We start from the raw sequence: 27,988 nt of genomic DNA, 5'->3' as shown, positions 1-27,988 counted from the left end.
CCCAGCACTATCCTCGCCTCCCAACCACCAGCCCTGCCTCCCAACCACCGGCTCTGGCACAGACCGTATAAGTCTGCCCAGCACTATCCCCACCTCCCAACCACCAGCCCCGCCTGTCAAAGGCTTTGCTAAAATCTAAATATGCCACATCTAGCTCTCTCCTTCGATCCAGCTTTCTGGTCACCCAGCCAAAGCTGCCTTGGGTCCTGCAATCCACTGGATTCTAGAAACTTCACTATTCTCTATGGGCCTCTGCGCAGAGCACTGCCAAACTCACACCTCAGCAGACATCTGCTCCAAGCTTGATAGTTGAGATGTTTATTATGCTTTTGTATACTGTATTTTTATTAACTTGCTGGAAAAGGGAAAGGGAATGGGACTTATATATTGCCTTTCTGTGGTTTTTCCAACTACATTCAAAGCAGTTTACATATTATATACAGGTACTTATTTGTACCTGGGGCAATGGATGGTTAAGTGACTTGCCCAGAGTCATAAGGAGCTGCAGTGGGAATTGAACACAGTTCCCCAGGATCAGAGTCTGCTGCACTAACCACTAGGCTACTCCTCAAACTATTTTGTGCTGCGCTTTTTGCAAATAAGGGAATCTAAAAACACAAATGTGAAATAGAATATTAAGGTGTGCAAGTCCCAGCCTGACAGATAAAGGCTTCCTGATGATAAGATCCAGTTCAGAGCGTGACATAAATCTTTCAGCTTAAGAAACGTTTCTTATACAATTCTCTCTGGGTTTTCAATCACCTCTGACTGCAAGTGAACTCCTGTTCCCACAAATGCACACACAAGTGTACACCTATACCTTAAACCTACACAAACACACAAGATAGCATAACTTTATTAACATTAAGGAAGAAATGTTCAAATATCTGTGAATTAGAAGGTGTAAAGCCAAAATAGAGCAGGGAGAAAAGAAAACCAAGCAAAAGAAAACAAGCCTTTAATTAAAGTCATAAATCAATAAAAAAGGGGGGGTAGGGAGGAAGGTCTGCTAAGGAGAATGGAAGCCCACTTGAATTCCCCTTCCACTAGCTATTACAAATAGACTGTGGTGAACCTCATTCTGTTTAGTATCTGCTCCCTGAAATAGTGGAAGCAGCATTACACACCATGTGGAAGTTAGTTTCTTTTTGATAGCAACAAAAAATTCTTAATGTAAATGCAGAAGCACATTAACAGAAGCAGCTCAAATCAAACGTTGCCATAATGGTGACGGCAACACTGAGCAGTGACAGACATTTTACCTTCTTGTCATCTCTTTCACCACTCAAAAGATTCAACTCCTCCAATCCTTCCCACCATACGTCCTTCAGGTAGCCAACATCCATTACCTTCGCCCCCCCCCCCCCCCCCAAACGAATAGTTTACTTGCTTTCCCTGGCTTCCGAGGCTAAGTTTAAAATGGTGGCACCCATAAGCAAGACCAGATAGAGACAGGTATGTCAAAGACTGGAGAACCAGAAGAAGAGCAGAGGTGGTGCCCCCCCCCCCCCCCTTGAAACAGCACAAGCGTATCGTTCTAAAGCCTTACTTCTCAAGCCGGTCCTTGGGACACACCCAGCCAGTCAGGTTTTCAAGATACCCACAATGAATACGCATGGGATGTATTTGCCTACAATGAAGGCAGTGCATGCAAATAATCTCATGCACATTCATTGTAGATATCTTGAAAAACAGACTTAGAATTCCCCAAGAACTGGTTGAGAAACCCCGATTGTACCCAGGGCCGGTCCTAGGGTCTCTGGTGCCCCCCTGCAGACTAACAGTTGGCGCCCCCCGTATCTCCTTTCTCTCTTCTCTCTCCCATTTATGGCCACCTGCCCGCCCTCTTCTCCTACTCCCCCCCCCCCCCCCACATCCCCCTTTTTCTTCCTGCCACCCTGCATGGTTTGTCTTTTTTAAATTTACCTCCATCCCAGCAGCCGCGTCATTTCAAAGCCCTGCCCGTCTCTAGCCTTCCCTCCCTTCGTGAGTTCGTTCCCTCAGAGTCCTGCCTTCTGATGTCATTTCCTCTTTCCTCAAGGGCGGGACTCTGAGGGAACGAACTCATGAAGGGAAGGAAGGCTAGAGACGGGCAGGGCTTTGAAATGACATGGCCGCTGGGACAAAGGTAAATAAAAAATGTAAACCTCCAAGGGCGACGCGGTAGGGCGCTGCAGCACCGCAGCGGCACCCTTGAAGGCAGGCGCCCCCCTGCGGTGCTTACCCCCACTTACCGGTTTTGACCGGCCCTGATTGTAACCTATCAACAGATTTCCTGTGGTGAGTCTAACATATCCGTGTGCAGATAGTCAGTCACCAAGTATACTAAAGGCTTAGGAGAAGAGTCAGGCTTCACATGGTATAGCCCTTCTAGAAGTGAGTTCCAGAGTGTGGGGGTTACCCCGAGGAGGGTCACTGGTGGGTATCACAGTGCACAATTTCCTTCAATGAAGGTACAAATAAATGATGCGCCTTGAGAGACTTTAGAGGCCTCAAAGGTGTGTAGAGGGCTAACTTATTCTTTAAATGCTCTGGCCCACTGTGTCTGAAGATCTTGAATATCAAAGACAGAGTTTTAAATTTAGCCCTGTAAGGTACTGGTAGGCAGTGCAGTTCTTGCAGGAAGGATGGGATGGGGTGATGCAGCTTGCAATCCTCTATCAGCTGTGCTGCAGCACTCGGAATTAGTTGGATTTGGTGCAAACCCTTTTTTGGTTTGTCCAGTATACCAGGTGTTACTGTAGTCTAGCTATGATGTTTATCAAAAAAATCAATAACCCAAAGGAAAAATAATCTCAATGCAAAAATATCAAAATGAACCTCTCTAAGAGATATGTGTTACCAATGGAATTTTCACCACAACAGTGTAAAAACCGAGGAATGGATGTGATCAATAGACTAACTCAGTGGTTCCCAAACCTGATCCAGGAGTTACCCCAGCCAGCCACGTTTTCAGGATATCCACAATGAATATTTATGAGTTAGATTTGCATTCAACGGAAGCAGTGCATGCAAATCTCTCTCATGAATATTCACTGTCCATATCCTGAAAACCTGACTGGCAGGAGTGCCTCCAGGACAAGGTTTGGGAACCACTGGACTAACTGATTAATTTCCTTCAAAGGATGGATGGATGGATTGAATGAGTAGCCATTTGTCAATGTGTTGCTCCATGGAAACACGTAAGATGAAATGATGCTGCACTAGAATATGAGAGGGGAGTAAAGTTCTGAGAGTCCTTGGTTCTTAGGTAGATGTACTATTATCTAGTCTCACGCATATGAAATAGAAAGAAAACCAACGGTAAAGTCTAAAGGAATGGAATACTGAGAGGCACCCTGTTAAGGAAATACCAGACGTAATGAGTAATAAAAACTGCCTTGTAGAGGAAGTGACGTCACGGAGGCAGATGGCTGCCTAGACGAGTAGCTCCGACACTCACCTACCTCAATTAGCATTATTCGTGCTCCAAATACTTTGAAATCAGTAGCGGGATAAAGAAAACGCAAAGCGAACTTCGTAGATCACAATGAGCAAACTCCCTCCATCGCAGCCGCGGGGAAACGAGAGTAAGACGCAGAGACGGACGGCGAGGAGCCTTTCGCGCCCTGTTTCCCCGACGATGTCTGACTCTGATTCGGCTGCTTCCCACGTGGCATCGCGCCGTCCCACGTCAAACACTAGCCCCTCGAAAGAACTAGCTCGCTGTCTAGAAGCACTCCGCGAGGAAATAAAAGCTTCCAAGGTGGAAATTTTGGAGCACGTAGATGCCATCAGTCTGGACCTTAAGAGAGCTTGGAGGGCGAGTTGAAACATTAGAAGAGCGCGTGGACGAACATGAGGAACAACATGGTGCACTGGGAATGCAGATCACTCAGCTGCAGGAACAAGCAGAGGACTATATGTACAAACTGGATGACTTGGAAAACAGGGGAAGGAGGCACAATTTGAGATTCCGGGGTGTCCCAGAGGAGGGCAACGTGGAAAATGTCCAGATCATGGTGCGAACCCTATGTGAGAAAATAATGGGAGAGACCTGGGACCCAGATGAGGCGACCATGGATCGAGCACACAGAGTGCAGGGTACCCGAGCGGACAATAAACCAAGAGATATCTTAGTTCGCTTTTCCTCTTATGCATATAAAGAAAAGATATTGCAGAAAGCGAGGCGGCTTCCAGCATTGGATTTTAACGACGCACAGGTCTCAGTCTTTCAAGATCTCTCACTTTTTACTTTGACACAGAGGCGTGCTATGAGACCGGTGATTGAGATCCTGAACAGGGAAAAAATTCCTTACAGATGGGCCTTTCCCTTTGCCATTTGCTACGAAATCAAGGGAAAACATTGGAGAAGCCGGAAGGTGGCGGATGCATGGAGGAATCTATATGAGATGGGCCTGACAACAGGCGAGGCGGTGCCGACAGTGGTGGCTCCCACGACCAAGGCACGCTTACAGAAGTGGAAAAGGGTCCCGCAGAAAACGAAAACATCAAGTACTAAGAAGTGACTGTATTAACAAGACTATACTGTTTAACTTCATGTTTTCTCTTTTAAGACAGAGTTGCATTTAAGAGTAAGAAATTTCTATGCAGAATACATTTACAGAAGAGGTGGGGGCGATTAGTAGCTATGCAGTAAAGAGGGGTGGGTGTGTGTTTATAAGGTGGGGAAAGTCTGGGGGGTATTTGCTTTGGGGGTTGCCTTTCTCTAAAATCCCAGGTGGCGCCGAGGCGCGCTGCTTGGTGGAAGATCCTGGGGGAGGAAGGGAGGGGGGATAGGGAGGGAGGTGGGGAATTCACCACTGGGGTGGGGACATTGCAAATCTTATACACCTTTCTACGAATATATGGTTTAAAACGTGAATCCTAAATGACAGATTATAAATTCTTAAGCTACAACATAAAAGGCCTTAATTCTCCATACAAACGACACGCTTTGTTGCGTGAGTTAAGTCTTACGAAATCACACGTTGTTTTTCTCCAAGAAACCCATCTTTTACGAAAACACGAGGGGTTATTAGTTTCTAAGCTATATCCAAGGGTGGCCTGTGCTTCAGATACCACAGGAGCAAAAAAGAGAGGGGTGGCTATCCTGTTTCATAAAGAAGTGGAAGTGCAAATCTTACACCAGAGAAGGGACAAAGAAGGGAGATTTCTATTCTTGCATGTAAGGTTGGAGCAGGAGGAGTTTACATTGGTGTGTGTATATGCTCCAAATGAGAAGCAGGAGCGCTTTTTTACTCGGCTCCATAGGGAGTTGCAGATCTTTGCCAGAGGTAAGGTTTTGGTGGCGGGAGATTTTAATGCCACTATGCAACCTGGTATCGATCGGTCATCTCCTCCTGCTCCGATTGATCGCAAAATCTCTCAGGCATTGAAAAATTTTGTTGAGGGGGCGGGTTTGTATGATGTGTGGAGGTTGGGTAACCCAGGAGTAAGAGATTACACCTATTATTCGCAAGTACATCTCACCTACTCCAGATTAGATTACATTTTTCTCGATAAATCAATGTCGGAGGGAGGGGGAAACTCTGCCATGGGGTGTATTACCATCTCAGATCATGCCCCGGTCTGGACTGTTGTCCCCTCTTTGAAGGAGGAGGCGGGAGAAACAAGATGGACCTTTAACAATAACTTATTACAGGACCCAGAGGTGCGAGCCAGCTTCCTTCCAGTTTTGCACGAATATTTTACACTTAATTGGGACTCTGGACCGCCAGTTGCCATAGTGTGGGATGCTTTTAAAGCTGTTTCCAGAGGGCACTTTATAAAACATGCAAGTATAAAGGCCCGAGCCCACAAAGCACGCTTGAAGCAATGTATGGAGCAAGTAGGTGCTTTGGAGATTGGATACAGGGCGACTGGATCTGTGTCTGATTATAGAAAGCTTCAGGCAAAACGATTAGAAATCACGGCCTTGCATGAGGCAAGTCTCAAGTTTGCGCATGCAAGGTTAAACCAAATTTATTACGAGTGTACCAACAAGCCCGGAAGGTTGCTGGCCTCCAAATTACGAAAATTGAGAGTGGACCGACACATTCTGAGACTTAGGGATGTCAAGGGAGCCATGATCCACAAATCAGCTTTGATAAGAGACCGTTTTGCTAAATATTATGAGTTGCTATATAGGGAGGATGCTGCTGTACAGATTGGGCAAATTGAAGACTATTTGACGAACAGGAATATGCCGAAACTGACCGACTTAAAAAGGGAAGAATTAGAAGCTCCAGTGCGGGTAGATGAGGTCATCAGGGTTATTAAAGCATTACCGACGGGTAAGGTGCCAGGTTTGGACGGTTTTACAAATGAGTTTTATAAGGCATACGTTTTTGAATTGGCGCACTACTTAACAAAGATTATTAACTCAGTGAGAGAGGGGGCTCCTTTTCCTAGGTCTATGATGGAGGCATGGGTGGCAGTAATACCAAAGCCTGGTAAAGATAACACTGACTGTACATCTTACAGACCCATATCTATACTTAATACAGATATTAAGATACTGGCGAAGATACTGGCAAACCGCTTGGGCCTAATGCTCCCTGGATTGGTTCACCCGGACCAGGTGGGCTTCGTAGCAAAGAGACAGGCAATGGATAATATACGCCGCACGATAGACTTGGTGCATGCAGCTCGGACGAAACATCAGCCCTTAGTGTTACTGGGATTGGACGCAGAAAAGGCGTTCGATCGGGTACACTGGGGCTACCTGGACAGGGTTTTGCATAAGATGGGGATAGGGCAGATTTTCAGAACATGGGTCCAAGCACTATATTCCTCGCCCCAGGCGTGTGTAAGAGTGAATGGGGGAACTTCAAGCTCTTTCACCCTTGAACGAGGAACCAGGCAGGGATGCCCGCTGTCCCCCTTACTATTTGATTTAGCTATGGAGCCATTGGCGGCAGCTATCAGGGAAAATGAAGATATTTCGGGAGTAAGGGTGGGATCGCACGAATATAAAATTGCCCTGTTTGCAGACGATGTGCTTCTGTCCCTCACAAAGCCTTTGATCTCCCTACCAAATCTAATGAAAGAGATTGGGGATTATGCCAAGATCTCAGGTTACAAACTGAATGTTAGTAAATCAGTGGGATTAGCGGTTGATGTATCACAGGAAGTGCGGGACTCCTTGCAAGAGACCTTCACTTTTAAGTGGACCAGCAGTGCTTTAAGTTACCTGGGGGTGAAGATTTCAGGGGATTTGTCCGAGCTGTTTGCAGTTAATTACCCTGCTCTTAAGAGGGAGGTACAACGAGATCTGGATAGATGGCAGACCATGAGTCTATCTTGGTTTGGACGCATTGCTGCTATCAAAATGAACATTTTGCCACGGTTTCTGTACCTGTTCCAAGTGCTCCCATTGCGACTGCCTCGGTCCTTTCTGTCGGGACTGCAGGACATGCTGATTAGATTTGTTTGGAATCAGAAACGACCAAGACTGCCCCGGGCTTTTCTTTATAGGTCTAAAAGGCAGGGAGGACTAGGAGTGCCAAACTTGTTTTGGTACTACACAGCGGCGCAGGCGAGAGCGGCTGTAGATTGGTTTAGAAAAGAAGATTTTAAAATATGGGTTACGCTAGAGCAAGAATTGACGGGTTCTAGATCCCTTGGCCATCTGATGTGGACGTCGAATAAACATAGAGGACAGGTAGATAGGTTCCCACCAACAGTTCAGACCACATTTTACTATTGGGACCAAATGTTCCCAGAACGACAGCCTCCAATATCTGGCTTGGCCCCAATAGTGGATAATCCCCTATTCGAACCAGGTATTGGCAATAACATTTTTTGCAGATGGGCAGAGGTGGGATTGGATATGTTGGGGCAGGTACACATAGGGGAGAATCTCATAACCTTTGACACACTGATAGATGATTTTGGGCTCCGGCCCAGTGATCACTACGCCTATTTGCAGCTGTCTCATTTCCTGAAAGGACCAAAATATAGAGAGTGTATGCGCCACGAGGTGCACCCGCTGGAGGAGGTGTGTGTAACTTTAAAGGGTACGCGGGGACTGATTTCCTTTCTCTATAAGTTTCTGGTGGCGAATGCCAAGCCTTCTCTCTTACATAGGAGAAGATGGGAGCAGGAGTTACAGTTCACCCTACCAGATACGAATTGGCAGTATCTGGAAAAAAAGATAGTGAGATCTTCCTTAGCAGTGACGTCGCAAGAGAGCGCTATCAAGGTGTTCTACCGATGGTATCTGACACCGGTACGGTTACACCACATGTATACTAACGTGTCAGGGAACTGTTGGAGGAATTGTGGGCTACCAGGTACTATGGGTCACATTTGGTGGTCCTGTAGAAAGGCACAGGCATACTGGAGAGGGGTACAGAACCGATTGCAGGGATGGCTTGGACGATCTGTGCAGTGGCACCCCCTCGTATTTGTACTAGGACAGAGACCGGAAGGTGTCACCCATGACCAGTGGCTATTGATTAGGGACTCACTACATGCAGCTAGGTTGAACCTAGCACAACATTGGAAGTCTCCGAAAGTCCCATCATTGATACGATGGACAACAAAACTGCATTATATATGTGAGATGGAGAGATTAACTGCAGAAAAGCGAAAAACTAAGACCAAATGGGCAAGGATTTGGCAACCATTCTTAAAGGGACATTTGCAATGAAAGGTGTGAATAAGTGTGAGAGGGTGGGGGAGGGGGGGAGGGGAGGGAGGGAGGGGAGAGAGAGGGATGAGTCCCCGGTAGGGAAGAACAGTTTTCGGGGGGGGATTCTTTAAATGTAAAAATTTGGAAAAAATTCGAAGTGTAAATAGTTTTGAATTTAGCATGTATGTTTGCTGGTGTCTAGATATGTTCAGACTATGGATGTGACTTGATATTAATGTTACATAATGCTGTGTACTGAGTTTTATGAAGGTTGTACTGGTTAAACAATTTCTAATAAACACTTCCATAAATTAAAAAAAAAAACTGCCTTGTATTTTAGGCATCAGAATGAATTGTCTTGCAGTGTTAAATATGTATATGGTAACAATTACCTCAAGTCTTTTGCCTGCATAGTCTAATATAGTTTATTACTTCCAGCACTAGAGTCACTGACTTGGAACGTCAGAGACAGTGCTGAACACTGGGCCTGTTGCAGGTCACTACAACAAAAAGTGAGTTTCTCTGAATAATAAAGTTCAGCCTGCTGTTCTATACATCCCAATAATTCCCAAACAGTCTCTTCAAAGGAAACCAGTACTTAATGCAACCGTCCTCTTCACAGCACCCAGAAGGACCCTGTACTGAGCAGGGCTGGCAGTTTTCCTCCTACCTCATAGGACCACACCCCTGTGGCCTCACACACTGCCTCCATGTTCTGGATAGGGCTACATTTACATTCTCACACTCCATGGCAGCTTACTCTTCCCCCCAGGGAAGTTCCAGTGGCAGGCCCTTTCCACCCTCCACATACTCCATGGCAGCTTCTCTCTCAATAGTGCCCTCATGATCAAAAGCAAACGTCGGCGCTAGAGGCTGTTAGCGCCTTACTAGCGCCGGCGTTTGCTAGCCCCGCATGATCAGAGCCCTCGAGCGTGTGAAACAACGCACTCGAGGGCTCGTAGCGCAAGTAGCATGCAAATGTATGCTAAACAGGGCATTAGGTATTCCTCCCCAATGATCAGCGGCCAGTGCGCCGAAATTTGGGTCGCTGGCCACGGCAAACCCTACACTAGCTTCGAGCTGGCGTTAGGGTTTGCCGATCATTGGGGAGGAATGGTGAGCCCTGTCCAGCATGCAGTTGCATGCTGGCAGGTCCCCATTCCCCCCCCCCCCCCCCACAAAGCAAACGCTAACAGGGGGCTGGAGGTCCGGTGGACCTCCGGTCCCCCCCAACGATCCCACCCCCCTGGGTTCAGGGAGGGCTGGAGATCCGGTGGGTCTCCAGCCCCCCCAAAGCCCCCGAAATTGGTCCCTGGTGGTCTAGTTGCCACTGACAAAACCCCCTCCCACCCACCCACCTACCTAGCGAGCGACGGAGGGGGGCTGGAGGTCCGGCAGACCTCCAGCCCACCCCAACTCCCCCCCCCCAACTTTGTCCCAGCAATCCCTGGTGGTCCAGCGTAGGGACAGCCCCCTCCCGGCCCCCCTACCTTATAGTTGGAGGAGGGACGCAGCCTGCCTCCCTCCTCTTCCTTGGCTTGATGACAGCAAAATGGTGGAATCGCTCCCTTACATGGTCTGTAGCCCCGCCCAGCGCATCCCAGGATGCACTGGGCGGGGCTGGGTGCTGCCATTTTGTTGTCATAAGCCAAGGAAGAGGAGGGAGGGAGGCTGCATCCCCCTTCGTCGCTCGCTAGGTGGGTGGGTGGGAGAGGGATTTGTCAGCGGCCACTAGACCACCAGGGACCAATCTCGGGGGGTTTGGGGGGGCTGGAGACCCACCGGATCTCCAGCCCTCCCTGAACCTGGGGGTGGGGGGTGGGATTGTTGGGGGGCACCGGAGGTCCTCCGGACCTCCAGCCCCCGTTGCTCGGGCCTTGAGGCAGGGTGTTTGACTGACGGGGCACGGTGTTTGACAGGTTTGGCCTTTTGACAGCCCAGACCTGTCAAACAAGTGTGGTAGGATTGTGCTAAGTGCATGCTCGGCACAATTCGCCCGCACTTCTAACCGATGATCAGAGATAATTGCGCTGCTTAAATTTGCATGCATTATCTCTGATCATCCGTGCGGTAAAGCCCCGCACTGTTCCAGCGCTATTTTTAGAGCGTTGTTTGGAACAGCACGGGGCTTTTGATCATGAATGCATCAGTTTCCTCTCCCCCCCCCCACCCCGGTGGCTGGGAGCCACCAGGGAATCTGCCCCTTCTCTCACAGCTGGGGAGAATTATATACTGGCGATGCATCCAAGGGACTGAGCTTCACCTCCCCTTCTTCCTCTAGTGGGGAAGGGAGTAACTGGCTCACCTAGCACTGAGCCATTGCTCCCCCTGCAGGGTTTGGAAATCCGTTCCACCCTTTTGGGGCTACCCTCCTCTCCTTCTTGCAAGGGCTCCTGGGAATTGTAGTTCAGGGATTAGCTGCCTCTCTGCGGGGCCCTGGATGCTAGCCTTGTCACAATATATTTACTCTATGTCATGATGTATAACATGGTAACATGAGTATTGCTTGATCCCCCCAGTCATGTCTCAGAATGACCTAAGATTCTAAATGTGGAGGTGGGGGAAGGGTAAGGAGGGAATAACCCAAATAATGGAGTTGATATTCTTACAAAAGTGTTCACAAAGAAATCTGGTATAATGAAAACAAAACCACACAGTGTATTGTGCCCTTGTAGTAGGGATATAACTGGTAAGGAGACATTTCCTGTTTCTACTAGTAGATGGCAAAGCTATGTATATAAAACAGAAGTGTGATGTTAGGAGACAACTATTCTCTCTCAGAGTGAGGGAGACGAAAACAAGGGAGAGGGAGAAGCCCAGACAGAGACGCCCTCCCATGACTCTCAGGCCAAAGAGAAAAGTCAAAAAGATTTGTACTGTAACAAACTACACAGATATTAATCAGTTGGGTATGTCTTCCCCACCAGCTGGAGGTAAACAGGTGACAGGAATGACTATCAGAAAGCTTTGGAGGATGGGAGGAGCAACTACCATTAGAGCGGACTTCTGAGTGGTTATGAGTATTAATACAGGAGAGACAGCTTTCGTTCAGGAAGTACCAACAGGGGCTAATTACACTCTTACAACACTCAGCAGGACCCTTACCCTCCCGTTGAGATCCATAAAGCAATTTCCCTCCTACAGACTGCTGAAGTTCTGACATGAGGACAGCAGTGTAATGTGTCTGCTGGCTTTTTGTACAATTTACTGTTGCTTTTGGACAAGTAAAAGTATTTAGAACTGGAACCACAAATGCCACACACTGAGAGTTACTGGAGTGAATTAGAGTGGTCTGGTGTCACTAGCAGGCGCAACAGTATATTTTGTCCCCTCAGAAGGAACCCTTCATGAAAGGCCCCGTGTTTTCAGTGGCCACAAGAAACTTCCTAATATCAAAGGATTATAAAAGATCAAGAGCTAGATTCTATCTATGGCACCTAAAAAAAACACTGACAGAAAAAAAACGCTTAAGTGGAATTCTATAAGCCTCGCCTAAAGTTTGGTATGGATTATGGAATTAACGCTTAAGTGAAGAGGTCGGGCATATATTTAGGGGCCGCCATTTACACCAATAAAAACGTGGTGCAAATGCCCATGCCTAAATTTATGGGTGGAACTCCGTTATTCTCTAATTACATGTGTAAACTCAAAAACACACCCCCAATCTGCCCCAAAAAGCCCATGACACTCCCATTTCTGCACCCCCCCTTATTCGACCCACAAGTAAATTTTACGTGCGTAATCTCCAATTAAATCCAATTAGTGCCAATAACTGCTTGTTAAAAAAGCCAAATTCTTGGCACTAATTGGCTTGTTATTCTATTAAAGTGCATGTGCAAATCGGGGCCGGGGCCCAAATTTGCACATGCAATTTTTGGCGGCCTTTATAGAATCAAGGGACAAATGACATGACAGCCACTCCCTTTCAAAAGATACTAAAAGGAGCACACCAATATGGAGATGAAAAATATCACCTCCACCAAAAGAGCATCATGGCTCGCCTTAATTTAGCACAACTGCAGCAGAAATAGCTAACATTAACCTTCCCAGCATTATGCAGACAGTTTAGACATTCAGCCCATTACTTACTTGGCCAAACATTCCAAGACCCGTCTTTCTTTGCCAATAAAAGCAAGGGGGATGTGGGAAGGATTTACAAAGTGATCTGGTTCACAAGCTGCCTGCCTGCACCTTCTGTAACTTATTCAAAGGAATGTACTTGTATGCAACAAAAAAAACCAAGCTTCCTCCTTCCTCAGACAGGATACAGATCCTACCAGTCTATACTACTCTCTGGTTAACCTCTTCTCTAATATTTGCAATAAGTCTCTTTTTCTTCAGAAGAAAGGGGAATCCTTCCTTGATTCACAGAAGAATGCACTTATTCCTACAGAGTTCAACTTCCCACAGTCAAACAGCAGTGTTTGGTGGTTTTCCCGAATAGCAATCGTTATACGCACTATCATCACTGGATTAAGTACATCTGTGAAAAAGAGAATGTGATTCTACACTGTGTTACGTTACTTTAAACCACTCACTTTGTCACTAAGAGGCACCAGAATTGATGAACAACAATATTTAATACAATGTACACTATAAGGGCCAAATTCTATAAATGGCGCCTTAAAAAAAAATCAGCACTGAAAAACTCATGCGGTTAGCGTGATTCTATAAACTGCACCTAAAGTTAGGGGTAGTTTACAGAATATGCGCATGTGCTGTTTAAATTTAGGTGCACCTATTTAGGCCACCTAAAGCAAGGCCTAAATACCTGCACCTAAGTTAGGTGCAGATTGGGTGCATTCTATAATAGTGTGCATAGTTTTATGAAACGTGCACAACCTGCCCATGGCCACGCCCCCTTTCCAACTGTGAACATGAGAATTTACGCAAAAGTTGTGCACATAAATTCTAATTAAAACTCGCACAACAGTTCAATGTGACATCAAGAGGATGAGACCTACACAATTTGGGTGCACAAAATTTTTGTTTTCTTTAGTTTCCCCCAAGTCATTTACAGGATTTTTGTTTTATTCAAGTTTATTTTTTTTTTTCTTTTTGGGAGGCAATGTGGCCAATAGGGCATATACTATTGACAGAACATGTTTATGGACACCACTCTTTACAGGATCATCAGAATGATTACAACAATAAAACAGTAGTTAAACAGTAGAAGAGGAAGAAGAGATAAATAACATAAAACATGGAACATGAAATAACATGGGAAATTTCAGTCATTCACATCTCTAAACAAAGTAGAGCTTCACTGAAAGAAGAGCAGTTGGGTCAACACAGTACTAAAAAAAAAAAATGAGAAGGCAGGAGTCAGTGTTTGCAGAGGTGCAATGAACAGGTGCAATGGAAAGACCTTAAAAAAAACTGCTGGGGTTTCCTTAAACTAGTCAGTAGAAGAACCTGCCACAAGTCAGAAGGGGATCTTGGTTATTCCATTACAGATTCGTCACCATGTAAGTGAACTGCCTGCCACCTCATTGCTATTGAAGAGGTCTGGTCTGACACATCAGCTTGAAGGATGCACTGTACTAGCTCTTTTACACTTCTACACTGTGGTTTATTCTTTGCTTATTTTTCATGCTCTTTAAAGAGGTCATCATCAGTTACTTTACCTTTGCCCATAAAACACACTCGAAATAAGCAGCTTTGTTTTGTTTGCCTTTTCATGAATCCATGCTGACAGGTACAGTAATTTGCCTTGGGCTACCCCATAAAAATAAGCAGGAGCTAAATCTAAATAAATTAATGTTGACAATACAATCCTGCTTTCACATATACTCCCTTACAAGGTGACGACTTGTCTAAGAACCCTGCAGCCTTCTAGTATACCTCTGACCTCAGCAAGGAGACAGGAGTTTCCCATCAAAAGCTCTTTACTTCATTCGGTAGAGAGCTTATAATTTATCTGAATGGAGTGACCTGGAACTATTCATGGTTTCTGATTACTTCATAATTTGCTAGCATTGAACTCTAATATCTCTAACTGTCCCCTACTCTCAAAAACACATCCTTGGGGAAGTGAGGCAGGCTATGTTGGAAGTATATGAAAGCCACTAATATCATTAACAGTAATATTTCATCCACATCATGCAAAACGTTTCAGCTTCTTTTTATTCACAAATGCTCAGATTATGTTTATTCCCTTTGCTAATTTTAAAAGTATTTTCTGCTTTTGCCTATATCTTTTTTCCATTGATAACAATAGAGGTCAATTTTCTAAAAGGGTCAGAGGACCTAAATTAAGGGCCTATTAACAAGCATTCATCCCCATCAAACAATCAAATTTGTCTCATAAAATTGCTCTCTAGTAAAAACCATGTTGACTCAGATCCTGCGACCCTCTGAATTCAAAATGCTTCACTGACCTCTCCTTCAGAAGAGTCACCACTAAATTTTACCAAAATCAAATAAATAGAAATAAAACAAAACAGAGAAAAGAAAATAAGATGACTTATTGGACTAACTTAATACATTTGTTGATTAGCTTTCAAAGGTAACCCTTCTCCTTCAGATCAGAAGCAAATGTTGATATTAACCTTTGAAAGCTAATCAACAAATGTATTGTTAGTCCAATAAAAAAAGGTATCATCTTATTTTCTTTTTCTATGTTTTGTTTTATTCTATTTATTACCTTTAAAAGTGGACTTACATGGCTACCACATCACTCTACCAAAATCAAAGTAAGACTATCACAGGGCCATTCCCATTTCCAAATATCTACTGGTCCTTCACTAGACCCACCAGAAGCTCTTCCTCATTATCCTAGAATGTAGCCCATTAAGCCACAAAGTTATGTCCACATTCTTCTATGGCTAAGACCAGCCCAAACATTAAGGAAGACAAGGTAGTTGCCTAAGGCAGCATTTCCAGGGCGGGGAGTTTGCCAAGAGCACCTGAAGTCAAAGCAACAGGGGCGTAGCCAGACACCCAATTTTGGGTGGGCCTGGGCCAAGGATGGGTGGGCAGAATAACTTTGCCCTGTCCCACAAGTGATTTGGTCTCTCCCTCTCTCGCCTACATGCCATTTGGTCACTCAAACATCCTCCCTCCCTCGCATGCAGTAACTAATACACACTGCTCATGTTGGCCCCACAGCCTTCCCTCTGATGCAACTTCCTGTTTCCGCATAGAAGGGAATACATCAGAGGGAAGGCTGTGGGGCTGGTGCGAATAGTATGTATCAGTCGCTGCTCGCTGCAGGCGAAGATCTGCTATTTACAAGGTATGCAGGAGGGACAATTGTTGGGAGTTTTTGGCTGGTGAGGCTTAGGGATCCCTGACAGCCACGTCATAGGTGTGCTGCTACGGGGTGGGCCTGGGCCCATCCAGGCCCACCCTTGGCTACGCCACTGCAAAGCAAAACAACAGTTTCTGACAACCACACAAACTCAAAGAAACAGGATGTACCTTTTACTAGCAGGAATGGGTGGGCACTTTTCAAACAGTCCATTTACCCAGATTATTCTAGGAGAACTGGTGACAGGGTGATTATGGAAGGGGATGGGGAAAAGGTCTAAAAGTGAATTTGGGGAGATGGGAGCACCAAAAATGACAGCTTGCTTTTCTATTGGCCCTATTAGCTCTACACAAACTCATCTATAAATGGTTACCACCAGCAACTGGCGATCCTTCCCCAATCCCTTCCTCTGAATACTAAAACAGATGTATTTAACATTTCTGCTTCTTCCTCATCTCCCACACATTTCTCCTTTTCCCTCCCAATCCCACCTCTGCACAATATGTTTGCTCTGCATAGTTCTTGAATCCATTCCCAATTAGCTTGCTGTATTTTTGATTCCACATCACCCACCCGCACCAGTGTTTGGGTCTTGATATAGAAATGAATGGAAACCTTTTTACTTCAAATTAAAATCCTATTTCAGCGAGAAATAATTTGGGGTTTTTTTGTTTTGTTTTTTTATTCTGACAACCGTTCCCAAACTGTATTAGTAGGTTTTGTGTTTATGATTAAGTAGCCTAGTGGTTAGTGCAGTGGACTTTGATCCTGAGGAACTGAGTTCGATTCCCACTGCAGCTCCTTGTGACTCTGGGCAAGTCACTTAACCCTCCATTGCCCCTGGTACAAAATAAGTACCTGAATATATGTAAACTGCTTTGAATGTAGTTGCAAAAACCTCAGAAAAGCAGCATATCAAGTCCCATTGCCCTATAATCGTATGTAGATTGTATAAAAGAATCTGTCTCTCAATGCTAATTGTCAGGTCAAAATTCCCAGCATGCTTCAGAAAATTGGAACTCAGGTTTTGTTTTTTTCCTTTTTGTGGCAGGTGCTGTATATACATACTTCTAAGAGGGCTATAATTCATATTTCTCCCCCCCCCCCCCCCCCCCCCCCCGAAGAGGTTTTCTCTTTGATTATTCTGCATGTTCTACACTCCGTGTATTGATTTCTGATTCTGTTATAATTAGTATATTACTTTGTTTACTTGTGCTTAACAATGTACTGTATACTGATGGGGTTTGGTAACGGATGAATCTTTTGTTTCTGAATACAAAATTGAGTAAATCTGTTTCTGTTGAAATGCCTCCAGGGCCAGCCCAACTAAGCAACTGCCTAGGGCAGCAGATCTAGGGGGACAGCAAAGAGCAGCTGCAAAGCAAAACAAGAAATAGGTCCCAACACCTACACAAACTCAAAGAATCATCACCGTGTGCTTTTGCCTGAAAAAGGAATGGACAATTTGAAAAATGGCTTTTGAAAATTGCACTCATTGATCTATTTACAAAAGAACGTTTAATATTTAAAAGTATGACGTCCAACGAAGCATTTTGATAGGCTTGTTCTGGGAAGGATTGTGTTGGGATGATCATGATTATTTGCGAATTATCATCAAAGTCTTGGGGGGGGGGGGGGGAGAGCACGAAAAGGTGTAAAAGTTAACTAGGAGAGGAACAAATGCTGAAGGTTCACCCAGGGTGTCTAATACTTTTGCAACAGTCCTGGATGCCTCACCACACTTCTCTGAGGCTACGTAAGAAAAAAATTTTAAAAAAGAGTTTCACGTTCCAAAGTGAGTTTTAATGGGTACAATAAGGGCTCCGTTTACTAAGCTGCGTTACAGGTGCTTTAGCGTTTTTAACGCGCATTAACCATGTATGTGCCTGTAATATCCCTTACAGGCGCCTACACGGTTAGATCACGTGCTAATTGTAGGTGCGTTAAAAATGTTAACGCGCCATAGTAAACAGGGCCCCAAATATGTTAATTAAAAGGACAAAGATGCATAAATCTTCTTAAAGTGAAAACAAGACAAATGTCTAACATTCAGAAAATTCAACTCCTTTTTTAGTTGTCAAGAACTGAATGCTTCCAAATTGGTGTCTTGGTAAGATGTAATACCTTTCCAAAAGGACCATTACAAGAGATTATACTACAGTCTTGTTTGTTAGTGCTACAAAAGGCGATCACAGCCTACAAAAACTCCAGTTGGCTATTAGACTTATATGTGTATCTAGAGGGGTTGGTTCTAATCCACTATGCCAGTGTTTCTCAACCCAGTCCCAGTCCCTAGGGCATACACAGCTAGTTGGGGTTTCAGGATATCCACAATGAATATGATCAAGACAGATTTGCATACCAAGGGGGACCTACATTCAAATCTGTCTCATTCATATTCATTGTGGAAATCCTGAAATATCTAGGATTTGAGTTTTTACACACATAGATTTGGATTTAGACACTAAATGCCTTGGAAAATTTGAACTATATATTATTGTTTTGGTAGGAAGAGGTCAATATCCACTTTTGGAAATAGCCAAATTAAATAATTATTACTGACCAGGTGAATCATTTCCCACAGTTCATTAGCTATTCTGAGAGTGAACTTGCCATACCTCCCCCCTCCCACCCCAAACCAGAAGGAACAAATGGATAATGTTAACTACACCCTCTGAAATGACCTCTTACATAGGGGGAAAAAAAAAACCCATTGTCTAGGATAGTGTTTCCCAAGTCCAGTCCTGGAGTACCCCTTGCCAGTCAGGTTTTCAGGATACCCACAATGAATATGCATGAACTTGATTTGCATACGACACCACTATAAGCAATTCAAGTTCATGCATATTCATTGTGAATATCCTGAAAACCTGACTGGCAAGGGGTACTCTAGGATTAGACTTGGGAAAACACTGGTCTAGGTTATCCAGACCAACAAAGAAATCACCCTTTGCCCCTTAACATAGTAGCAACTGCAAGAGCATGATATAAACTTTGTTAGAAGGTACTCATTTGGCAAAAATGTTAGAACCCAGTACAAACTCCTCTACAAAGGTGGTAAGCATCAGCACAAAGTGCAGACAAGAATATGAGAAGTAGGTCCACTAAAGCACTCACAACAAGTACATCAGATCCTCGTTTGGAGCTGGGGAGTACACACACACACACAAAAAAAAATCAATTTGTTTTAGGCTCATTTTCAGATCTTTTGGCCAATGTTCAGACATTTATCAGCTCATTTCATAAATCGGTGTGTAGAATTTGATTAAGGCACATAAAAGTTTCTTAACACGTCAATAAACTTCACATGCATAAGGTTTTCAAAGGAGCGCACATTCCTTAAGAACATAAGAATAACCATACCGGGTCAGACCAAGGGTCCATCTAGCCCAGTATCCTGCTCCCAACAGTGGCCAATCCAGGTCACCAGTAACTGGCAGAAACCTTGTAAAATGTTACAAACTGGATGCATATTCCTGGGCAGCACCACTGCTTCAAAATCTATTCCACCCAGCTGTTCAAGTTTAAACTGTGTGATGTCCATACACCTGACCTGTTAGCAGATTTTTGTTACCCAAACTCTGGATGTTAGAAAGAAATCTTTCTGTTTCCAGCACCCCTGGTTTTACTTTATTTGATGACATGCCTCACAATTAAGCTCGAGGCCAGATACAACGAATAAACAATAATTTTACATAATCAGCATAAAAGAATGCAATCACAGTATCCCAAAATATCATCCATTAAATTATGACAGATAAATCCTAGTCATTACTAAAACTTAATAATTTATTAGTTTTTCTTAGTGCTAAAAACATTCCAGGGTTCCAAAGTCTGGTATCTGATTCTGCTCACTCACTAGGCCAAACACTGCTCAGGTTTGCTTATCAGTCTGTCCTTTTAGCTGCCTTCTTTTCACAGTGCCACAATGTTTACTGGTTAGTGCTTCTGAGCCCCATGTCCCATGATACAAGCAGTCCCCAGACAACCCAAACCAGCATTGGGATACACCCATCCTCTTTGACACCTCATGGGGGGGGGGGGGGGGGGGAACACAGATGAGCTGAATGTAAAAGCAACATAGATTCTAAGGAGTCATTCCTTTGTTACACACAGGATCATTGCAAACCTCATTTAACATGTAAGCTCTGGCTGTCACATAGCCAATGTGTCACTCCAGCTTAAGTTAATCAATAGAGTCATGCTTGTACATTTTTGTTTGATGTTAACTAGCAAATCTACCATGATTTAAAACCTAAGATAAATCATTTTCACTCTATATTGCAAACGAATACCAAGTTTTAATACAGCTGCTCCCATTTGTACAACTGTATTATCTTTTAGTCCGTTTTCATTCACAGATTATTTTTTTGTCCATTTTGTACTTGGGTTTATAACAGGACTCCTATGTGAGCAGTCTGAAAGGTATCCAGTATATGCTTATCTTATAATGGCAATAAAATTGATACTAATCATCCTCAAATGCTTCCCTTAAACCTGGCCTCAAGAATAGAATGGATTTTCAGAAAGTGTTTGACAAAGTACCTCATGAAAGACTCCAGAGGAAATTGGAGTCATGGGATAGCAGGTAGTATTCTATTGTGGATTAAAAACTGGTTAAAAGATAGAAAACAGAGAGTAGGGTTAAATGGTAAGTATTCTCAATGGAGAAGGGTAGTTAGTGGGGTTCCCCAGGGGTCTGTGCTGGGACCGCTGCTTTTTAACATATTTATAAATTACCTAGAGATGGGAGTAACTAGTGAGGTAATTAAATTTGCTGATGACACAAAGTTATTCGAAGTTGTTAAATCGCAGGAGGATTATGAAAAATTACAAGCGGACCTTACGAGACTGGGAGATGGACGTCTAAATGGCAGATGACGTTTAATGTGAGCAAGTGCAAAGTGATGCATGTGGGAAAGAGGAACCCAAATTATAGCTATGTCATGCAAGGTTCCACGCTAGGAGTCACGGACCAAGAAAGGGATCTAGGTGTCGTCATTGATGATACGATGAAACCTTCTGCTCAGTGTGCTGCTGCGGCTAAGAAAGCAAATAGAATGTTAGGTATTATTAGGAAAGTAATGGAAAACAAAAATGAGGATGTTATAATGCCTTTGTATCGCTCCATGTTGCGACCACACCTCGAATATTGTGTTCAATTCTGGTTGCTGCATCGGCGACGAAAATGATAAAGGGGATGGGACGACTTCCCTATGAGGAAAGGCTAAAGTGGCTAGGGCTCTTCAGCTTGGAGAAAAGGCAGCTGAGGGGAGTTATGATATATGATACAGGTCTATAAAATAATGAGTGGAGTTGAACGGATAGATATGAAGTGTCTGTTCACGCTTTCCAAAAATACTAGGACTAGGGGGCATGCAATGAAGCTACAATGTAGTAAATTTAAAATGAATCGGAAAAAATCTTCCTTCACTCAATGTGTAATTAAACTCTGGAGTTTGTTGCCACAGAATGTGGCAAAGGCAGTTAGCTTAGCGGGGTATCTGTGACCTGGATTGGCCACTGTTGGAAACAGGATGCTTGGCTCGATGGACCTTTGGTCTTTCTAAGTATGGCAATACTTATGTACTTATGTAATAAAGAAATATGTGATGGAGCATCAGAAAGGGAACACATTTAAAGAGGGCATAACTGTAAAGCAGTGTCAGAATCCTTTAATTCATCATCAGTCCAAATACACACACAGGCAAAAAAAAAAAAAAAAGTCAAAACATTTTTTCACACAAAAGAGTCCTTTTACTAAGATGAGCTAATGGATTTAGAATATGCTAACAAATTAGCGTGCATTAAGCCCACAGGTATACAATGGACGGTATTTAGCACGTGCTAAATCCGTTATTGCACCTTAGTAAAAGGACCCCGACGTGAAATGGTTAAGGTGATCACAATTTAAAACATTATATATATATATATATATATATATATATATATATATATATATATATATATATATATATATATATAATGTTTTAAACTGTGATCACCTTAACCATTTCACGTCGGGGTCCTTTTACTAAGGTGCAATTTTGTGCATTTTGTGGATAGATCATTTTGAAGATTTATATAAATCTACAAAATGATCTATCCACAAAACGATTTTTAAAATATGCACTTATCTTTAGCTGTAATCACCTTTCCACCACCAAGCTGTCTGCCACACAGACTCCTGCAGAAACTGATCATCATTCAATCCATTTTGTTTCCTCCACTATCTTGGGCACAGGAGTACACTGAATTCCAGAACTAAACACTCAAGCCCCCTCTCCCTTTCTTGTACTTAACCTCTCAACCCTGGTGTGAGTACACTTTTAAATTTCATCACAGGTCTCAGTTCCAGCACCACCTCCACTGTTAGGTTACTCCAGGCATCTACCAGCCTTCTCAGTAAAGAAACATTTGCTCAATATTTTTTTGAGGCCTTCCCCCTTCCACCTTCAGATCAGACCAGGACTTTGAGTCCTTGGTTTTCCTTTTTGATGCAAAATTGCATCATTTGCACTTCACTGAACCCTGATAAACACTTAACTGTTTCTTTGATATTCCCCTGTCTCTTCTGCCTTCCATGCCTTGAGCTTTCTGGGTGGAGTTCCTTTTGTAGGCCCTGGCCTATTTTGCCAGCCCTTCTCCATCCTCTCTAAGCCTTAACTAGGTTATGGCCTTCAAAGCTGAACAGTCAGCAGAAGGCTGGGTCTCACTAGTGACCTACAAAAGGGAAATATCTCTTATCCTTCTGCTGCTGTTTCGACTTCTCTTTATTAACACCAGCAAGCAGCTTTCAGGTCATTTGGTTAACCCAAGATCTCCTTTTCTGTTACCAGTTCTTGTCCTTGTCCTAACTGACAGTTTCTAATGCATTTTTGCATCCCAAATGCATGACTTTATGTTTCTATACTTTCAGGCATGAAGCACAGCTTCCAAAACCTTGGTTATCCTTCCTGTTGTTTTTCCAAGTTGAACCATAACCTAAAATTCAGAACACATAATTTAATACCTTGCAGTGCATCCCCAAACATCTCAGTATAGTTTCTAACTCTCCCTTAGTTTCTGTTTTCTGATGCTTGTAAAAACAAAAATAAATACATCTCAAACTGTCTCATATTTGAAATCGGAACCAGTCACGCCACAGGCTTTCCCAGACTGAAAAATCCCAAGACCTATAATCACGAGTAGTCAACTGTACTACCTGACAAGATATAATGGTCAAGTAGTATAATTGGAATCCTGTCAATATTTTTAAAAAACTATAAATGACGACAGGGCCAGCCTAACCATTAGACAGGCCTAGACAGCTGCCTAGGGCAGCAGTTTCTGTGGGCCAGCAATGAGGAGTTGCAGTCAAAGTAAACCAATGGGTTCTCACAGCCAAATAAATTTAAATAACCATCAATGCATACTTGTGCCTGCAGGAAGGGTGGACAGTATTGAAATATCCCATTTTCCTGCATAAATAACCTTTGGAAGTTACCCTCAAGATTGTGTCTGTGTAGTTGAGTTAAATTATCAAACTCTTGGGGGTGTGGGGGGGGGGGGGCTAGGGGCCTTAAAATTAAGGGGCATAAGGCTGAAAGCTTTCCTTGGATGCCCAATGCTCTGTGACTGGTCCTGCATGCCAGGTCACAAGAACATGATTGAGGAAGAGAAAGGAGTACAAAACCAGGCATATAACATGTACCTCAAGGAGAAAACTGATTTCCAGCAGTGAGTAAAGCAGAGATTTGGGGTAACAGACCTATCTGCATTGTTATGTCTCTTTCATTTGTATATTGTAACATAGTAGATGACAGCAGATAAAGACCTGCATGGTCCATCCTGTCTGTCCAACAAGATAAACTTATTAAATATGGTATGTGATACTTCATTTGTATACCTGGTCTTTATTTGTCCTTGCCATTTTCAGGGCATAGACCGCAGAAGATTGTCCAGCATTGTACTTGTTCTCCAACTTCTGAAGCTGAAACTGAATCTGTCCAGCCACTATCAGAGCACAGACTGTAAAAGTTTGCCCAGTACTAGTTTTGCTTCCCCATTACCGGTGTTGCTTCCTAATCTCTGCTAAGCTTCTTTGGATCCATTCTTTCTAAACAGGATTTATCCCACACATTTTTGAATTCCATGTATGGTTTTCATCACCACCATCTCCCGCGAGAGGGCATTCCAGGTTATCTACCACCCTCTCCGTGAAAAAATACTTCCTGGCATTATTCCCGAGTCTGCCCCCTTTCAACCTCAATGCATATCCTCTAGTTCTAGCGCCTTCCCTTCTCCGGAAAAGGTTTTTTGCGGATTAATACTTTTAAAATATTTGAATATCTGTATCGTATCACCTCTGTTTCTTCTTTCCTCCAGGGTACAACATGTTCAGGTCAGTAAGTCTCTCCTCATACGTCTTGCAATGCAAATCCCATACCAATTTCGTCATTTTTCTTTGAACTGCTTCAAGTCTTTTTACATCTTTTTTACATCCTACATCTGCTTCATAAAATTTGTATATTATACAGTTCATTACTTAGTTGAAGCTTTTTTGGTTTCTAAACTGGTCATCATGCAATCTATCATAAACAGATGTCAAAACCGACTGTTTAGCTTTTGGTGCAATAGTGGGATGGGCCTATATTTGAGCAGCTTTCAATTTCCCCTGCTTTCGCTTCAATACTGGGATTCATTTCTAGTCCCAGCAGGCCTGGGGTAGCTGCTGTTCTATCTATTGTACAGAATCACAGCTTGCTCGTTCATTCATTTCAAAGCCTGTGCTACTGACACTTTTTAATCACCTCGAGTGAGATCAGTTAGATATGTGCACCTTTTAGTTCCAATTCTGCACTGTTTCCCAGTCATAACTAAATATAAATTGATATAATTAGCCAACTAGTTTGTGATCCAGGCTATGCCCATGAAATATCCAAAATACTACACACATTAGAGGTGAAAAGAGCAATTCTATAACTGTGAACATGCAGTTACAAGACCCTTGACAAGTGTACTATGTATTATCAATTAATGTATTTTATTTATTTATTTAGATTTTGCTCACACCTTTTTCAGTAGTAGCTCAAGGTGAGTTACATTCAAGTATAATGGATATTTCTCTGTCCCAGGAGGGCTCACAATCTGAGTTTGTACCTGTGGCAATGGAGGGTTAAATGACTTGCTGAAGATCACAAGGAGCAGCAGTGGGATTTGAACCAGCCAACTCTGGATTGCAAGACCAGTGCTCTAACCACTAGGCCACTCCTCCACTCGTAGGCATGTAAGTACATTAGCACATATTTGCATGGGGCGTGCATGTGATTAGAATTTACGCACATACCTGTCTAAACGTATTCTGTAACGTGATGCGGGCAAATTCAAAGTCGCACAGTTGAAAAGGGGGCGTAGCCATGGGCATGGAATGGGCGGGTTATGGGTGTTTCTAAAATGTATGTACATTGTTATAGAATACACCCGCTCTGTGACTAATTTAGGCATCAGCATTTAACTGCGTGTGACTAAATTTAGTCACGCGGATGGGAGTTTGGCATATTCTGTACAGGGCCAAGAGACTGAGCCGGGTCCAGGGCCACTGCCATCCCCCTCTGGACCACTGCGTAGCCAGACCACAAAAATAGGAGGGGGGAGGTCCAGAGCCGAAAGTGGGGAGGGAGGGACATTTTGCCCCACCTCCCTGTCCCCCGCCGCAACACCACATACCTTGGCTGGCGGGGGTCTCCAAGCCCTGCCACAAGTCTTCCTCCAGCGCTGTTCTCCGCCGCATAGCCTGCCCTGCATGTGCTATGTGAGGGGAAAAGCAGCCTCCCTCTACCCACAGCAACCACCTTTTTTTTTTTACAGCTCGCTCCCTCCCTCCCTCCATGCACCACAGAATCCACTTTTTTTACAGCTCCATCCCTCCACCCACCCACACCATCCACCTTTTTTTTTTAGAGCTCCCTCCCTCCACCAACCCACAGCATGCACCATTTTTACAGCTCCCTCCCTCCCTCCACCTACATATTTTTTTACAGCCCCCTCCTTTCCTCCCTCACCTGCACCCACATGCCATCCATATTTTTTTCAGCCACCCCTGCACTCACCTGTGAAGTAGGAGGAGCTGCATCAGGAGTACCTCTTCTCAGCAGAAAACAAACCCACTCTTTCCTGCCCGGTACACATGTTTTTTTCCAAATGGCTGCTGAGACTTCTTGCAGAAGTCTCATGAGATTACCACTTGATGTCTCGGTGGCCATTTTGAAGAAGAGGCGGAAGCAGGAAGGAAAGAGTGGGGTTCTTTCCAGCCCCCAAAAAGGCCACTAGACCACCAGGGTGTGCTCAAGAAGACCAGGGGGATGGCGGGGGAGCCAGTCAGCACCGTGGGCTGGGGAGGGCCGGCTAGCCAGCCAGCCAATTCCCCTCAGAGTGCAGAGTCTGCACAAAAATGTTGCATTCTGCACAAATTCTGCGCTCTGCTGTCACGCACAATTCCGGCAGGTGTAATAAATGTACTTGCTGAATATATATCTGCATAAATGTGGATAACTTTAGGCCAGCCTTTGCAGTGACCAGTTATCTGGCAATGAATTACTGGAACTGACCAGATAAAGCTAAGCTGAGCCATGAAACACTTCCAGCCCTGTGTGTTATGTGGGTAAATTTTGTGCAAGAAATGGATTTGCCAGGACAAAATTTACCTGCTCAACAAGTCTGGGAGGAGGGAATGAAAGCCACCAAAGCTCTGTCTGTCAAACTGCCAGTTAGCTAGACAAATCTTTTCCATATTAAGAGAGGACATTTTGATTTTTTTCTCAAGCATAATGTTTCTGGAGATCAGTTTTTAAGGGTGCTTTGTGTCTGTCAGTAAAAGGTATATTTTCCAGAAAGTCACTTACTGTTCTTTTTGCTAAGAAAGAGTGGTCTGTGTCAAGTGACGTAATTCCATAGGATGCAATCAATAACACATACGGCTGGTCAGGATGTTGCCTTCACTATTTTACTGGTCACTGGATTACACAACTCTTCAGCATGAATCATTACAAGGAGCTTCCCCAGCAGGAGATGGCTCTTTGCCTTGTGGTTCCCAGTCCCGACCATTTACTCATCTCCCCCCCACCCAACCCCAATGGCACACTATGTGGTGGGAGGGATCCTAGCAGAACAACATTGTGTTCAGAAAGGTCAACAGCTCTGAATGCCTCCAGGTTTCTCAAAGAGGAACATTATAGCTAAAAATAAGTCCAAGATTGTAGGCAATTCTATAACATAGGCCACTGATTCTCAAACCTGGTCCTGGAGGCACCCCAAGCCAGTCAGGTTATCAGGATATCCATAATGAATATTCATGAGACAGATTTGCATACACTGCCTCCACTGCATGCAAATCTCTCATGAATATTCATTGTGAGTATCCTGAAAACCTGACTAGCTTGGGGTGCCTCCAGGACCAGGTTTGAGAATCAGTGGCCTATGTTATAGAATTGCCTACAATCTTGGACTTATTTTTAGCTATAATGTTCCCGAACTATAGCTACGTAATGCAAGGTTCCACGTTAGGAGTCACCGACCAAGAAAGGGATCTCAGCATCGCTGTTGATGATACGTTGAATTGCTCTGTGGTAGCAGCTAAAAAAAGCAAATAGAATACATCCTCACTTTTGTTTTCCATTCCTTTCCTATTATTAGGAAAGGAATGGAAAACAAAAGTGAGGACATTATAATGCCTTTGTATCGGTCCATGGTGCAACCACACCTCGAACATTGTGTTCAATTCTGGTCACCGCATCTCTAAAAAGATATAGTGGAATTAGAAAAGGTACAGAGAAGGGCGAAGAAAATGATAAAGGGGATGGGACGACTTCCCTATGAGGAAAGGCTGAAATGAAGCATCTAGGGATCTTCAGCTTGGAGAAGAGACAGCTGAGGGAAGATATGATAGAGGACTATAAAATAATGAGTGGAGTGGAACGGGTAGACGTGAATCATTTGTTTGCTCTTTCCAAAAACACTAGGACTAGGGGGCATGCAATGAAGCTACAAAGTAGTAAATTTATTACGAATTGGAGATAATTTTTCTTTACTCAACGTGTAATTAAACTCTGGAATTTGTTGCCAGAGAATGTGGTAAAGGC

General features: G+C 43.9%; 1 protein-coding gene and 1 long non-coding RNA gene across 2 annotated transcripts in view; both read right to left on the bottom strand.

Annotated features, from left to right (window-relative positions):
* PIP4K2A (phosphatidylinositol-5-phosphate 4-kinase type 2 alpha) overlaps positions 1-27,988 on the bottom strand; it is a 497,878-nt gene that overhangs the window by 456,876 nt on the left and 13,014 nt on the right. The gene's annotated exons all lie outside the window — the stretch shown is intronic.
* Positions 115-14,922, bottom strand: LOC115467865. The gene is made up of 3 exons (XR_003941777.1): positions 14,909-14,922; positions 14,751-14,755; positions 115-194 (listed from the first exon to the last, which is right to left on the bottom strand). It is a non-coding gene; the product is annotated as an uncharacterized LOC115467865 (long non-coding RNA).

The sequence above is a fragment of the Microcaecilia unicolor genome, chromosome 1, assembly GCF_901765095.1.
Source record: "Microcaecilia unicolor chromosome 1, aMicUni1.1, whole genome shotgun sequence".
NCBI lineage: Eukaryota > Metazoa > Chordata > Amphibia > Gymnophiona > Siphonopidae > Microcaecilia > Microcaecilia unicolor.
Note: the sequence above shows the minus strand (reverse complement) of the source record. Positions and strands in the feature narration are given on the sequence as shown.